At 43.2% G+C, this 13,025-nt stretch overlaps 1 protein-coding gene across 3 annotated transcripts in view; it reads right to left on the bottom strand.

Moving 5' to 3' along the window:
- SMG7 (SMG7 nonsense mediated mRNA decay factor) overlaps positions 1-13,025 on the bottom strand; it is a 988,399-nt gene that overhangs the window by 748,398 nt on the left and 226,976 nt on the right. The gene's annotated exons all lie outside the window — the stretch shown is intronic.

The raw sequence follows: 13,025 nt of genomic DNA, 5'->3' as shown, positions 1-13,025 counted from the left end.
AAGACTAGTTCTGCCATATATTCTTTCGAGTTTGCATTACCACGTACAGGCTATAAAACGTCACGCTAAAAGAACCTGATGATTTCATACCACAGACTAATATTTTCAATCAGAAATGATTACAGTACAGTTGTGTCCCACTTACCATAGTTGTAGATGCTGAACTTAGCAGTGAAGTACCCAAAGATGTGGCCTTCAACAACTTCAGGAAAGCTTTCAGACTTGCCCTAACCAAGCAGCAAACAGGAAACTGCATAGGTTGGGGATAAAATAGACACAAAGGACCTGGACGGTCATGTAAACTGAAGGCAAAACAATGTGCACTTATATGTACACTGCCAAGAATAAAGTAATAAAGTAATTCTTGAAGTAAGACCATGATTTTTTTTTTTATTTTTTATTAAAGGCTATCCAAACGGGCAAAAAATAGATGTTGAGATTTAATGCACAAATTTGCAAAACAGAATACTTGGAACACAACAATCCTGGTGCGATGCATCAGCGGGGGAGAATTAACCTAGGTTCATTAGTTAAGTTTATGACATAACTGTCTAAGTAGCTTGACTGCAACATCATTGTGCTGACATTTTGTACTTCTCTCTCAAACACACACCACTATATGTATGTGCAAATATGCAGAAGAGTGTGTGTGTGTGTGTGTGTGTGTGTGTGTTAACATTACAAAAATTTAAGCCGGTAGCAACATAAATGTGCTATGTGCTTAGCATGAGTTGTTCAAAAATGACAATCAGTGTAGGATGAAGAGGAGTGGTTGTGTGTGTGTGCCTACATGCATGTTGTGGCGTTCTATACCCAATCAAATGGACACAATGCCGATACCCTTTTGGTTGACTGGTGTGCAAGATAGGCAATTCCAGATTATGGAAATATTTCATTTCTCCGGGGATTGCGCCATCTTGGAGCTAGTATATATAAATTAGCATGGGGTGTGGGGGAAGCACCTCATCACATGGGGAGGTGCAGGGGGCTTGCTCCTCTACAAAAACCTCTTTACAGTCAACGGTACATTAATTCTACAATTTTTGCAAGGGGAGGGCTGCACCCTCACACCCCCTACACATTAAATATACCAACTCAGAGATCGCACAGCAGTGAGGAAATGGGCTAATTCTCCGTTTCTCACTGAACCATGGTCTCTCTGCACAATGTCGAACCCAAATACTTGAACTACACTACCCGTTCGCTGTAGTGTAGTCGATACATTTTGGTTCGACATTCTCCCGACTTGAAAACTGCCATTTGACCAACGCAGTTTCAAGGTTCAGTGTAAACCCCAAAATTATGTGTGCAATAACAGCAGCACAACTATTGTTCGCACATCTTCAATCCACATCAAAACAAGCTTGCATCTTCCTCATAACATAAATGTTGAGCCCAGTAATAAAAATTCTGATATCGATGCATCCATCACATTCATCTCAGGTGTCGCTCGTCCAGTCAGAACAAAGCAGACAACTCAGTGTGGGTTCTGTTAAAGCAGCTTTATTATGTACAAACACAACAGGATTGAGGCTTAATAACCAACACAGATGAACTTATAAACAAATTAGCTATTACACTCATACATGCTCACTTTCTGGCTGCACTCTCAAAATGGCATTGAAGCTAGCACATGCTTGCCATTTATATGCATGTGCCGACCTTGAAATGCTTCTTAAAGGTACTGCATGCACACACTATTCTATATCCTCCCTCTGAGAAATCAGTCATGCAATACTGACATGCAATCAATACAAAATTCTTTGTCATGCAGTTATACAGAACTAAATACATAAACAATTATGTTCAGGTTGCTATATATTTCACACTAGGTCTGGAAATGCAACCAAATCGTGTCACATAGAAATTGGAATTAGGTCTAGCAACTGGGATGGCCTCTGCTGAATGTTCAACCTTAGGGACATCAGATATGGAAGTAGAAGTTAAGACATGTTCTGCAACAGGAACATTGTCTGGTTCGCTCTTAGATCTAGAGTCTGTATCACAGGAACAATGCTGCAATATCAAATCTGGTACAGGAAGAAGTCTGCAATTTCTCCTGTACTTCAACACCCTCAGATTCTACGAAGTAGGATCTCGGTTTGGTACATATACCAGTTACTTGACCAATCTGGTTGAAATCTTCCGCCGTTTGTATCCTGTCTCTTCTTTCAATGGATGAAGAAATCTGCTCGAGTTGCCATAACATGACTTCTGGAAAGAATGCTTTGAGAACTTGGCCTCTAATTGTTCGGTTGTTCTTAGCTTTAGGCCTCAACAAACGAACTAATAGGCAGTGTTGTTTTGGTTTGCCTGGATAGAAGTCTCCGAGTAGGCGAGCCAAGTATAAAGTCACGGGGTACGTTTCTGAGCTTGAGAAAATTCAAAAAGACATCAGTATTATCAAGCTTTGACCTCTCAAGTAATTGCTTTGCAATCTGTACTGCATGCTTAGCTAATCAATTTGACTGTGGATATTCTGGACTACTAGTAACAAGTACAAAGTCCCATTCTTTTGAAAATTTCTGAAACTGACTAGTAAATTGAGTACCATTGTCAGAAACAATTGTGTGTGGACTACCACGGACTGAGAAATAACATTTCAACTTAATGAGAACAGCAGTGGATGCTAGACTACGTAGCATATCAATCTCAAACCAGTTCAAATAAGAGTTTAACAACACTAAAGTTGATTGTTCCACTTGGAATACATCAGTAGCTACTGTTGACCAAGATAGTTCAGGAACTTGACTTAAAGAGGTTCTTTCTGCAAATGCGGTTTAATACCATTGATAAAGTGCTTTATTCCTGCTCAGTATGCAATGTATTTTACTAATGAAGGCCAAAATACTAGCTCTTTCGCCCTTCTTTTGGTAGATTCAGAACCTGGGTGACCACAATGCAAAATCTGGATATATTCATGTTGTAAGGAAGCAGGAACAACAATTTCAGGACCTTTGAAAATAATACTATCTTCCATTAAAATCTCATCTCTGTAAGAAAAATAAGTTTGCACTTCAGGTGGTACCACTAGATTGCTTTGACTGCCATCCAACATTAATGTGGTGGTTGAGCTTTTGCAAAATCTCTCAGCTCAAGTCTTGTGGTAGAAAAATTATGCACTTCCATGACACCAAAGTAAAAATTCTTTGCATGAAGCTGTTCCACTGCATTTCTGGGCAATCTGGAAAAGGTATCAGCCAGATAAAGAAGTTTGTCTTTTGTATAGACCATTCTGAAGTTGTACTTTTGCAATTTGAGCATCATTCTTTGTAATCTCGCTCTAGCTAAATGCATGGGCTTCTTTAGAATAGTAACTAGAGGTTGCTGATCAGTTTCAATCTGAATAGTTTGACCACAGAAAGAATCCTGAAACTTTGAACATGCAAATACTACTGCCCAAAGTTTTTCTCAATTTGAGCATACTGCATCTCAGTTTGGTTAAGAGTTCTAGATGCGTAGGCTATTGGTCTGCCTTCTTGAAGAATAACTGCGCTTTGCAAATAACCAGTACAAAGCACACCGAAACTTTCCCAAAATGGTGGTACTTTGCCAACAGACACATCCAGCACAAGAAATCAAGAAATTTTTCAAATTGGCTTTATTTTGACTGCACTTCACAAAATAGTTGCACTTTACGCACAAACTCTTCAGAATAAATGCACAGTAATAAGCACACATTGTAAGCACTTTTACACATTGCAACACTTCGAATAACTCTAGTTATGCTATTCAGGGCTTCAATTAATGCAAAAAAAGAAGTTATGTAGTCACCATAATGTTACACGTGTGTTGTCCATCTTGCCTTCATTCTTCACTGGTTGGGTTCGGAACACTCTGCCTATACAAAAGCTTCAGGTCTTCCACCAGCTCATGGCTGCATCCCTATCCCATCATGCCCTAGGAAAGCTTCCCAGATCTTGTTTGCTGATAATAACCATAGGTAACAATAAAACTTATCTAACTTGTAGAGCAATGAAGAAGGTCAGAGAACATTTGTTTCCAATTGTGACCGCTCTGTCTTCCAGGAGCCAAAGGCTGGGGGATGGAGGGTGGGATGCGAGAATCAAGGTGAGATGAACAACACACATGGAACGTTATGGTGAGTACGTAACTTCTTTATGTGATGTTGTCCCATCTCTCCTTCATTCTTCACTGGGTGGGACAGCGTCCCTAGCACTCTATTTCTTGGGTGGCTCACGGAAGAATATTCTTCAAAAGAGTGGACCCAAAGAAGGCCCCAAAGAAGGCCCCATTCTTGGAGGCCAAATCTACTTTGTAATGAATGATAAAGGTATGCGGCCTTGCCCATGTACCTGCATCACAAACAGTGTCAATTGGTAGTCTAGCTCGAAAGGCCGAAGAGATTGCTATGGGTCTTGTAGAATGATCTTTGACTTTAAAGACGGGATCTTTGTTGTGATACTTGTAGGTAAAAATAATACAATCTGATAGCCATTTTGAAAGTGCGACTTTAGATACATGAGCACCTTTCTTAGAGTCTGAGAATGAAACAAATAATTGCTCAGATTTTCTAAAGTCCGTTCTATGCAAGTAGAAGCGTAATTGCCTATGTACAGCCAAGTTGGTGTAGCATATATTCTGCCTTGTTGCCATAGGTGGGGAAGAAGACTGGCAGTTCTACAGACTGATTCAAATTACACTCTGAGCATACTTTTGGTAGAAAATATGAGTTAGTTCGAAAGGATACTCTGTCTTTGCGGAAAAGCATGTGGGGGGGGTTACAGATGATGCTTGTAGCTCTGAAACTCTTCTAGCAGAAGTGATGGCAATCAAGAAAAAGTACAGTTTTGTACCTACCATAAATGTAGATGTCCGACAGACATGCAACTGCAGTCATAACAAGTGGGTTGCCCTGCCTCAGGGAGCCCTCGGTCGGCTGGATTCCAAAGTCTGGGTCCGACGTCGGCTGATGTCGCATTTCTCTCCGACGTCAGAGCAGCTGGAGTACATAAGCATCAGCCGACGCCATTTTCTTCAGTGTTTCTTGCCCCAGATGCCCTCCAAGGAAGGCTGTAATCAAATTGGAAGACAAAAACAGGATTCCAAACAAATAAATGAGCAATAAAACAAATACACCATAACAGATATCCCCAGCTAAGAATAACAGGGACAGGAGTGGACCCTAGGCATAGAGGGGTATGGAGGGAGGGAAAATCCGACTGCAGTTGCATGTCTATCGGACATCTACATTTATGGTAGGTACAAAACTGTACTATGTCCTTCAAGAATGCAACTGCAGTCATAACAAGTAGGTAGAATACCATAGCTTAGCTGGGGGAGGAGGTATGCTCTAGGAAAGAGATGGTGTGGCAATCAAACCCTGCAGGACTGCCGAAACAAAGCCTGCTCTGGATCTGGAATATAGAGGGAGATTGTAGTGTTTGGAGAATGTATGCACGGAGCTCCATGTAGCAGCTTCTAGAATGTCCTTGGTAGGCACCCCTCTTAAGAATGCTGTAGAGGTGGCTGTAGCTCTGGTGGAATGTGGTCTGACATTGGCTGGAACAGTCTTTCCATGAAAGGAATAACAGAATCTGATGCAATGTCCAATCCATTTAGAAATAGTCTGTTTTGAAATTGCTTTTCCTTGGACTGCAGGGGCGTAAGCTACAAAAAGTTGTTCAGACTTCCTACTGGCCTTGGTTCTGTCCAGGTAGTATCGACGTTGTCTGTGAATGTCCAAGGTATGCAAATGTCTTTCCCCCTTATTCTCAGGATTGGGGAAGAAAGCAGGCAGATGAATGGCTTGATTTAAAGAAACCCTAGATACCACCTTTGGCATAAAAGTCGGGTTGGTCCTTAATGAAACCCTGTCTCTGTGGAAAATAATAAAGGGTGGTATTGCCATTAGGGCCTGTAGCTCCAAAACCCTTCTTGCTGAGGTAATTGCCAACAGGAAAGCTGTCTTCCATGAGAGAAATTGCAAGTCAACTGAAGCTGCTGGCTCAAAAGGAGGTAGAGTCAGTTTTTCTAAGACAAAACTGAGGTCCCAGGCTGGCACTGGGGCCTTTCTTGGTGGCTTAATGTTCTTGATTCCCCTGAAGAATTGTCTTAGTAAGGGGTGAGAGAAAACCATCAGTGTTGTATCTAGCTGAAATAGCAGATGCATGTATCTTTATGGAAGAATATGAGAGGCCGTTCTTTAGCATATCTGCCAAATATTCCAAGATGAGTGGGATGTTCAACAATGATGCATCATGTCCCTTGCTGGTATTCCAATTGCTGAATCATTTCCACTTTGCTAAGTAAACCTTTCTGGTGGATGGTCTTCGAGCCTCTGTTAGTATCCGCTGAACTTCCTTGGAGAGAGATAAGCTGAAGTTATTTATGGGATCTCCCAGGCTGTTAGCTGCAGTGTCTGAAGATTTGGATGCAGTGTTTCGAAATTGTGTCGAGTCAAAAGTAGACGCCACTGAGGGAGGGCCCGCCTCCTAGTGTGACACATGCTCCGTAGTAGTGGGTACCAGTGTTGTCTTGGCCAATCTGGAGCTATTATGATTCCCTTGGGCTTCTCTGCTTTGATCTTTAGTAATACTGAGGTAATCAGTGGCAGAGGTGGAAATGCATAGATTGCTAGGGAGTTCCAGTTGAATGAGAGGGCATCTATTTTCCAAGCTTTTGGATGGTATGTCCTTGTGCAAAATTTTGGTAGAAGATGGTTGAGGTGAGAGGCAAATAGGTCCACTTCTGGCTTGCCCCATGTCGAAGTGAGTTGTCTGAAGGCCTTCGGATGTAACCTCCACTCGTGTGGATCTGTGAAATTCCTGCTTAGGCTGTCCGCCGACACATTGTCTTTTCCTGGAACAAACTGGGATTGTAACTGGATGTTTAGGCTCAGTGATTTCTCCCAAAGCTGCATTGTCAGTCTGCAAAGGGGATAAGAGTGGGTGCCCCCCTGCTTGTTTATGTACCACATTACAGTGGTGTTGTCTGTCCATATCATTAAATGGCCTTGCTGGAGTTGGTGTTGAAAAGCCTCGATGGCATGCATTACTGCCAGCATTTCCTTTTGGTTTATATGCAGATGTGTTTCCTTTGGAGACCATTGTCCTTGTATACACCTGCCTTCCATATGCGCCCCCCATCCAAGGTCTGAGGCGTCTGTAGTCATGGTCTGTGTTATCTGTGGTTTCTTTGAATGACATACCTGTGTTTTCCTGGCTCACCGAGGCCCACCATAGGAATTCCTTTTGTAGGCATGGAATGAGTGGTATGATTGTCTCCGAGTTGTTGCTGTGTTGAGACCAAATGCTTTTTAGGTACCATTGAAGCTTTCTCATGTGTAATTTTGCTAATGGAACCAGTAGAATGCAGGATGCCATGTAACCCAGGGCCTGTAGGAATCTCCTTGCAGTCATCTGGGTGAGTTTTGCTAAACCTTTGAAGTAATGAGTTAACTTCTCTTGCTTGTCTTCTGTCAGGTAAGCCATCTGAGAGGCTGTGTCTAGTTTGGCTCCTAAGAAGATTATTTGCTGGGATGGCTGCAGCCTTGACTTTTGGAAGTTGACTGTGTATCCCAGAGCTTGAAGTAATCGTATGACATAATCCAGGTTTTTTGTCAACATCAATTTGTCGTCCGCTTGAATGAGGCAGTCGTCCAAGTACGGGTAAATTTGTATTCCCTGGAGCCTGCAATGAGCAATCACTGAAGCCAGGCATTTTGTAAATACTCTGGGCGCAGTAGATAAGCCAAATGGCAATGCTGAGAATTGATAATGCTCTGGCCCTGCAAGAAATCTGAGGTATCTTCTGCAGCTGTGTCTGATAGGGACATGCAGGTATGCCTCCTTGAGGTCCAGAATAATCAGCCACGACTCTTTGCCCAGCATGGGAAGGAGTTGCTGTAGTCAGCATTTTGAACTTTGGTACTATGAGAAAGGTGTTTAATGCGGACAAGTCCAGTATTGGTCTCCATTGAGATTCTTTTCTTGGAACAAGGAACAGTCTTGAGTAAAACCCCTGGTCTTGTTCTTGTTGTGGAACTCTTTCTATTGCTTTCATTCGAGTCAGCAGAGTGATTTGCTTGATAGCCTCTGCCCTCTGATTTTGTGGTAGGTTTGGCATGCCTTGTTTTCTTGGTAAGGTATGAAAATGAAACCTGTACCCTCAGTCTATAATGTCCAAAATCCATTTATCCTTTGTCAGTCTGTGCCAGTTTTCTGCAAACAGAGATAATTTCCCGCCCAAGGGAGCTTCTAGTTGTTCCCTGGTAGGCGGTAGTAGAGGAAAGTCATTGAGTTTGTGGTTGTTGGGCAGGTGAAACCCCTGCATCACTTCTTTGGTTTCCTGGCTGCCACTGTCGTCCCCTGTAAGGGCCTCTGTATTGGCCTCTTCCTCGGCCACGTCTGTTCTTACCCCTTTGAAACTTTTCTGGATTAGGAAAGGACCAGTTTTTTGAAGGCCAATTCCTACTGAACCTGGGGGGTTGAACCTGGAGAAAATCTTTCACAGTCTGAACTGATTTTGCTTTTTCTTCGATGGTCTTTAACACATCCTTAGCATTTGCACCAAAAAGCTTGTTCTTTTCCAAAGGTGCATCCAGAAGCTTTGCTTTTACATGATCTGGTAGAGGTTGATCTTTTAACCAAGCATGTCTGCGAATCACTGCCCCCATCATAGCTACCCTACATGAAGCTTCCAGTGCATCATATCCACACTGCAGGAAGGGATTGCTTACTTGCTGAGTGTTATGTACCACTTCCTGCAAAGTCTTCCTGTCTAAAGGATCAGGAGAAGCTAATGTTTTTTGTAAATCTTCTAAGAGATAATCCTGATATTGTAACATATGAAAAAGGCAATTTAAAGCTCTCATAGATAAGGTAGTGGATGTGTAAACCTTTTTGCCCCATCTCTCTAATGACCTCGCTTCCCTGTTGGAGGGCAAAGGATTTTTTTGAGGTGGAGGCTGAAACTCCTTTAGGCCCCTGTGAAATAGTTTCCAAATCAACAGTATGGGCCCTGAATAAATGGGAATGAGTTTCTGGGACCCTGTAATACCTGTCTGGCTTGGCTGGAGCAGGAGGAAGAGAATCAGGGGTAGCACTAGAGTCAGAATACAAATCATCCAGAACATCAAGTACAGGAGGAATAGCTAAGGGCCTGTGCTGAGGCTTCTTAAGGAAAGTCCTAAGGCGTTTCCTAGAATCAGAATATTCCTGTCCTTGCCACTTGAAATGTTCCCTCATGGTGTGCAGAACTTCCCCAAAAGAAATATCCTCAGGAGGGGAGGCTGAAGGGATGGAATCTTCTGCATCAGAGTCCTCATAGGTCTGGAAGAGCTCTTCCTGGCTATCAGAGTGGACAGAGCCTTCAGAGTCTTCATCTGAAGGAGTAGGGTCAGAGGGTTCAACCCGGGGCCTTTTATCAGGAGGAGGAGGCTGGGATGCTCTCTCAGGATGGGCCTGTGAACCTCTAATCATGGAAATTAAATCAGCAGCCATGGACATAATTTGTGTCTCCGGAGTCGGCTGAGGTAAGGATTTAGAAGTAATACGCTTTGTTTTGCTGGCTGCCTTAGCCCTAGTGAAGGCCTTAATAGACATGGCCATAGGAGGCCTGGCAGCTCCACGTGCAGGAGTGACCTTGTCTACAGCAATGGTCTTGGGCATTTCCTCGGTTTCGGTATCCGGAGGAAAATCTATAACTGGCGGAGTAATGTCTGGAATCGGAGTCGTCGGTAATGCGGTGTCTTCGGTTCGGAGAGGTGGAGAGACCGTCTCAGAAGGAACCGGAGCACTCGCGCTAGGTTTTGGCGTGGAGTCGGTGGTAGACGCGGGCCGAGGATGTCGGTCCCGGTCTTTTCGCTTTTTGGAAGTTTGCGATGTCGGAAGATCCGACGGCATGGTGTAAGCAAATTTATCGCCGAAAAAATCTTCAGCGAACTCCACCCGGCGCCTGAGAGTGCACTTGTTGAAGCGAGCACAGGCTACACAGGTCGAGACGTCGTGGTCTGGGCCCAGGCAAGGGAGGCAGTAAGAGTGGAAATCCTTATGAGGTATTTGTTTACCACAAAAAAGACAATTGTTAACTTTTTCAGTAATTTCTGACATCGGCTGAGGCAAGAAAAGGTCCCCAACGGGGTACTTAGCTTTTTTGATGTCTTCGGTATCGTAGAATACAGGAGCTGACCGACCGGCACTTGCGAACTGCTTCTGCTTCGGGCACCGCGCGGCAAGAAAGACTGAAGAAAATGGTGTCGGCTGATGCTTATGTACTCCAGCCGCTCTGACGTCGGAGAGAAATGCGACATCAGCCGACGTCGGACCCAGACTTTGGAATCCGGCCGACCGAGGGCTGCCTGAGGCAGGACAACCCACTTGTTATGACTGCAGTTGCATTCTTGAAGGACATCTCTTTTCCATGACAACAATTTTAGATCACAGGATGATGCAGGTTCAAAGGGGGGGGGGGGGGGGGGATAAAATGTGATGAAACACAGTTAAGGTCCCATGGCACTGGAGGAGTCTTAATGGGGGGTCTTAATAAAACAGTGCCCTTCAAAACGAGTTTGCATAGTAAGACATCAGATTTGGGCCTGATTCACTTATATGAAAATTAGATATCACTGCTAACTGAGCTCCAACAGTGGCTGTAGCTGCTCCTTCATTGAATAGCTTTGTCAAAAATTCAAGAACCCTATAGGTGGAGAAAAAGGATCAATGTGGTTATTTAATGCCCAAGAAGAAAATCATTTACATTTGCTAATGTATAATTTCCTCGTTGAAGTCCTGAGACGAGATCAAGATATGTTTCACAGATGAAGACAGATTAGGGAGCCTGGCTATGTTGGGAATCTGAGCAGCCAAGCTAACAATTTTTTTTTTTTTTTTTTTAATTCTCTTTATTGTTTTATTACATAATAACAAGAAAAGCAACAAACAGCATACAGTAACAATATAAAAAAAAAAAGAAAAAACACCATAAACTATGTACATTTATACACTGCCCATCTATAAATAGAGAGAAAACAAATTAGCAATTGATAGTACATAAAAACATGTAATCATTTTAAAATATGTTCGAAACGTATTCTCCAAAATTCTTTGAGAAATGGTTTGTGGTTAATGTTGTGGAGTAAGTATTTATTGTGCTTTGAGGTGCTTAATAGCTAGAGTCTTAAACCCTTCCCACGATAATATATGCCTATTTTTCCAATTCAAAGAGATGTAATATTTAATTAGCATAAAAATAGAGATCAGTAATCAAGCTGACAATTTGAGGGCTTGAAGAGAGGGATGGAGAATCCCTGATGTGCGAGTCAGAAGGTCCGGAACTGGGTCCAGAACTCACAGCTCCTCCTTGAGATGAGGCCAAAGGAAGGGGAACCAGATTTGCTGATGCCAGTATGGCGTGACGAGTATTAAAGTTCATTCCCAATAAGTTGGCGTTCTGAAGAACTTTGGGTATCAAGGGAAAGTGTATAAGAGACCAGAGGGCCAATCGTGTACAAGTGCATCCCTTGGCGACTCACCTATAGGGGGTATTAGGGCAAAAAAGCTGCTGCATTTGGCATTTATGGATGAGACAAAAGGGTTGCAACAAGGCTGGCCCCATTTGCGGAAAATCATGTCCGCTACCTCCTGTTTTAGGGACCACTCGTGAAGCATCAGAATCACTCTACTGAGTTTGTCTGCTATCACGCTGGATATCCCCAGGATATGCGCTGCTATCAGAAAGTGCTGGGAGGATGTCACCCACTGTCATACTCTCAGGGCCTCTCGACAAAGGGGGTAGGACCTGGTTCCTCCTTGTTTATGTACCAAACTGGCATGTTGTCCATCTGTACTGCAACAGTTCCCAGCAGAAGAGTGTCCTGAAATGCTTGCAACGCTAACAGCTCCGCTCTCATCTCTAGAACACTGATGTGAAAATAGGCCTTGTGATCCTGCCAGGTGTCTTGGACTGTTCTTCCCAGATAATGCTCCCCCCCCCCCCACCTGGGAAGCATCTGTGGTTACTGTGGCTAACGGATGTGGAAGAATAAGGGCTCGACCTGATGTCACTTGAGTGGAGTGAAGCCACCAGCGAAAGTCTTTTTTGCAACATTCCGTTACTGAAATTTGGTGGGACATGGGAAGTTCTTGTAAGGGCACTGATTGAACAGTAGCCACTGCAGAATCCTCATGTGCAAACATGCTAAAGGAGCTAAGTTTATTGCTGCTGCCATGGTTCCCAAGACTTTGGGGACGGTTTTTGCCTGTACTTTTCTCCTGGAAAGGAGGTTTAAGACCTAATGTCAAAATACTTTGACTCTCTGGGGGAAGTTTTGCCATCATCTGTGTTGTATCTAGATCTGCTCCTATAAAAAAATGATATGCTAAGATGGCAACAAAGCAGATTTTTCATAATTTATCGAGATTTCTAAATGACAGCAGATATGTAAATGTGGTGTCTCTTGCTTTTTCTAGTAGATGCTTGGTGGTGATGGTTAGGAGCCAGTCATCTAGATACAAAAACACTCTGAATCCTAGACATCTCAAGTGAGCCAGGACCACTGCCATACACTTGAACACTCTGGAGCTGTAGTGAGATCAAAGGGCAGAGCCTGAAACTGGCAGTGACTGGCTCCCAGCCAGAAGTGCAGAAGACTCCTGGATGGCCTGTCCATTTTTATGTGGTAGTACGCATCCTGGAAGTCTATAGAGCACATCCATAGTCTTTTCCCAGAAAAGGGAATATTGACTGCAGTGTTACAATCTGGAACTTTGTTTTTCTTACCAATGTGTTTAATCTGCTGAGATCCACTATGGGTCTCCAGTTCCCTATTCTCTTTGGCACTAAAAAGAACCTTGAGTAAGTCTGGGATCCTATTTGGTCTGCGGGGACTGTTTGGATGATTCTTTTGCATAGCAAGTTTTGAATTTCTAGAGTTGCCTGTTCTCTTTGACTGGATGGAATGTCAGGGATATTCTTTAAGTTTTGGACGGGGAAGGAAAAGGGTATAGAGTAACCTCTGGATACGATACTTTGTACCCATGTGTCTCATCTGTAAGCCAGGCTTC

Source organism: Protopterus annectens, chromosome 10.part0 (genome assembly GCF_019279795.1).
Source record: "Protopterus annectens isolate FY-2018-M chromosome 10.part0, PAN1.0, whole genome shotgun sequence".
NCBI classification, from domain to species: Eukaryota; Metazoa; Chordata; order Ceratodontiformes; family Protopteridae; genus Protopterus; species Protopterus annectens.
The sequence above is the reverse complement of the archived record's forward strand: the minus strand, read 5'-3'. Positions and strand labels throughout refer to the sequence as shown.